The 4260-nt window shown below is 42.4% G+C and overlaps 1 pseudogene across 1 annotated transcript; it reads right to left on the reverse strand.

The window, feature by feature from the left end:
• Window positions 1–825: 825 nt before the first annotated feature.
• On the reverse strand, window positions 826–3799 carry SARC_10460 (hypothetical protein; annotated as a pseudogene; the record flags this gene model as incomplete). The annotated part of the gene is made up of 4 exons: window positions 826–1406; window positions 2150–2280; window positions 2759–2951; window positions 3614–3799.
• Between the last annotated feature and the right edge of the window lie 461 nt (window positions 3800–4260).

Genomic DNA, 4260 nt, shown 5'->3' on the forward strand with positions numbered 1-4260 from the left:
AATATATAATATAATACATATATATATACACACACACGTATATATATATATATATATATATGTATGTATATTATATATATATATAAATATACATATATATATAATGCTAGTAATATACAAGGAGCTCTGATAATCTTAATTTGAAAAAACAATGCAACAGGCAATCAATGAAGGAAAAATACTCTCACCCAAATATCCAACTATTTTGCAGAAAACCTCTCGAAAAACGAACATGCAAATCCAGAATATATGTACACATTCCTAAATAAAACATACCGTCCTCCCACGACTCGTTCATTAGACCCACTGTTTTCCGAGCTGCTGAAAAATCCCGAAAACATTTTGGATATTTTGGCGGCATTTGTGGAAGCAGGCGATCTCACCGCCTCCATATTGGTACTTTGAACATAATCGATCACACCATCAGGGACGGCTATGTCACTGTTGCATGTAGACGGTAGAACACAGTTAGGCTTTCGAGTGTTCAATAGTTTATGTGTCTAATTGATACGTTTACCGTAGATGGAAGGGAAGGTTAAGATCTTTGAATGTCCGATTTTGTATTTGATACGTTTGCATACTAGATTGATCGTGCTATATAATACGGGCATATACACGTGGGACGACTATATATTCTGATCTTGGATATAGTTGGTTACACCATCGACGACGGCGATGTCACATTGTCAAGTTTATGTACAAAATAATATGTTTATCCCCTTGACAAGTATACATATGCATCAGTAGGCGGGTATATTAATGTGGCAAGGGTTGCCACAAGGGCGAAGAAGAATGAACCACAAAATACGAATACTCAAATCATACCTAGATAGTAGACTATACAGGACATCAGTGCCGAGCTTGCACAGGCGACACTCTCTCTCGTTCTGCACAGGTGGCTGTAACTGTATCCGAGTCCGTGCCTGTGCCTGTGTGCCTGTACGTGTCTGTGCGAATATCTGATCGAATTCAGCTGGCTGTTCGTGCTCCACCTCCTCGTCACACTCTCTGGGGTCATAGTACTTGTTGGCGGAGGCACTGCCACTGCCAATAGAGGCGTTCCAATCCCAATCGGACACAGTCTCTGTGTTCATCCGCATATTCGCACCCATGCCCCCACTCCTCCCATGATCCTCCCCAGTGCTCTGCCTCAGGCCGCCACTCGAGTCCAACGGCACACCTCGCTTGTGTGTATCGGCGCTATGTAGGCGTGCGTGGGTGTGCAGGAAGTCCTGTACATGGTACACGATACAGCTGTTCACCTCTCCGGTGGTACGCAGAACATCGCGCAGACGTCCCGTGACGCTCTCGCTGATGACCACCAGCGCATACTCGCGCGTAGCAAAGTCACTCATGGGCGACAGCTGAGAGGCGATCATCTGCCCTATGAGATCGTAGGCGGTTTGCTGTGTAAAGTGTGAGGATATATTCGTAAATAGCCAGGCTTGCGTACGATACTACTTTCGGATGGTGAATGTTTGGTAAAATGCGTAGTTGATGACCTACGTTTCAAAACTAATATATACAGCAAGGCCACGGCGCTAAGAGGGTATAATTTATGTATTTGCGACCTGTCAAGAAATTAACGACATGAATGTTGTGAGACGTACTTGGAAGCTACAGATGTACACGCATCCACCAACTTCAGATGTATACATATATGTACATATCAGAGTTATCACATTTTTTTGTAGCACCCGCACACATACACACGCAGACCATCTATATGCGACCATAACTTGGCACTCTTGGTAAAACAGTGACAGACAATCCCTATTTGAGAATACATATTTATTCATGCATTCACTGACCATATGTCTTCATACCCTGCTCGCATGTGAAGCCTAGAAAGTTATACTCCCTGACTGGCTGGGACAGGGCAGATTGCTAAGCGATGTAACTGTGTATATATAGAACTATGTCAATAAATAGAAATACTAACAGACATAGAAATATACTAATACAAGTATCTATACTGCCTACGTTGTGAGGGCATACTTTGATATTCTTGGGACAGGCTACGCATGATACTTAACGACAATATAACACCGCGCAATTGTGTATAGACAACTATACTGATATTTACTTCTATATAAAAAATATACATAGACATATACACTTAGGTATTTGTTTTCATTCAGGAACTTACCTTAATTTTCTTGGACAAATTATGCACGTTTGTTAGCGACAGTGCAACATCGACGGCTTCCGAGAACACAAAGTGAACGTTTTGGCAGATACGTTTGTAGCGCATTTCCGACTCGTCTCGTCGCGATAGCACTGTCAACAATGAAGCCATATACTTGTTAGTATAGAACAGACAGTAAACGATGAGGTGCAGGGATATGCGTACAATTGATACCGTGTACGGATGCGTCCGTATACCAAGTGATACTATGTGGTGTATGAATGGCATTGTGCATATAAGATTGTAGCGCTTTTGCTACTCGTCTCATCGCCACAATACTGTATCAACAATGAAGGTACACATTTGTATGTATAGAATAAAAAGTACAATATAGAATGGGCATGTGTACAATTGATATCAAGTGATACTGTGATTGTGCAGACAGATTGCATCGCATTTGCGACACATCCCCTCCGCGACAGTGCTGTTCGCCAGCGGTTATCCACATATACACTTACAATAAATAAACACTCGTAGCCCACACCGATAACTGTTGTTCAATTGGCTTGAGTATGTATTGTTGCTTCTGTTACTTTGAAATAACAGACACATCCATCTCTTACAACTCACCTCGATCACTCTTAGTCGAGTCGGCAGGTATCTCCAGCGGCTTGGTGTCCGATATCCACACCGTCACTTCGAAGGCCGTGCGTATGACATGCAAGAGGCCTTCATTTGAAGCCATTGAGCTCTGCATAATACTTTTGTAGTACGTTATCGCTTCCAACACTATACTTTGGCGCACAAGTACGAGATTCTGGGCCTGTAGGTCAGGTTTAAGTGGTAGGTAGAGCAATGACATCGGTTTCAAGTTGCAGTGGACAGAGATAGTACTATGATGTGAATTTCTGACTATTTGTAAGAGTGTGAATTTCTGCAGAGCGCTGTTTGATACATTTGTAGTACGTTATCGCCTCAAATATTATGCTCTGGCCCACAAAAACAGATTCTGGGCTTGTAGGTAGTATCAACAGCCGTAGGTTCCAGTACCGAGTGTTAAAGGCAGGTAAAGAGTATGAAAGTGTGCTTCGTCTGAAGCTATTAGGCGGTGTATGATACCTCTATAATACGTTGTCGCCTCCAGTACTATGATCTGACGCACAAAATATTGGGGTTGGGTTAGTGGGACAGGTATATGCGATAGGCATAGCAGTAGCCACAAAAGGTGATATGACGCGATAAGGTCATGTCACGTGTCGGTGATTACTAGATATTTGGTGTGGGATTCTGTCTAACCTATTGAACGTAGTAGTCTGTTCCACCATGCCGTGTTCTCGACGTGACGCGATAGTTCACGCAGCCCGATCTCAGCCACGATAGCGTCGAACGAGCTATACATGATCGCCTAGTGCGGTAATGGACAAATAGCCAGGAATAACACGCAAGGAAGAACACGCACACTCTTGTATACACACAAATACATACCTGTTCCACCATGCTGTGTTCTCGACAGATCAGTTCCCGCCGACCCATCTCAGCCACAATGGCGTCGTACGAGCCGTACATGCCTTCCTGTAGTGTGGCAATAGCCAATAATCGAAGAGTGTCGACGGCTTCCTCCGCCATTTGCATGCTATCGTCGTATGTGTACCCCGGTGTGTCTCCGCCCATGGTGTCCAGGCTGACCTCACCATCGCTTATCTTGACCCAAATGCTCTCGCAGATCACCGAGATCGCTCCGTTGTTTACCTGGAGTGGGTGGCCGTGTAATAATGTACAGGTTTAGTATATATATATATATATCTATATATATATATATATATATATCTATATATATATCTATATATATATCTATATATATAAATATAAATATATATATATATATGCTTTTTTCAAATCATACGGAAAACATTAACTAAAACTATGCGTAAGGGATACGTGACTCTGACGCCCTGCCGCCACTTTCAAGGGTATTGCAGAAACTATTCAGAAGTTTCATGGAAAAGGCTGATAGTATACAACATTCTTGATTTTTTTGCAGCGAACCAGAAATAAACAAGAAAGAGACATTCTGTTGCCACTATGTTCTTCCCCAAAAACATATTCTGGCGATATGTTGTCACTTTCATTTG

The sequence above is a fragment of the Sphaeroforma arctica genome, assembly GCF_001186125.1.
Source record: "Sphaeroforma arctica JP610 unplaced genomic scaffold supercont1.1260, whole genome shotgun sequence".
Classification (NCBI taxonomy): domain Eukaryota; class Ichthyosporea; order Ichthyophonida; genus Sphaeroforma; species Sphaeroforma arctica.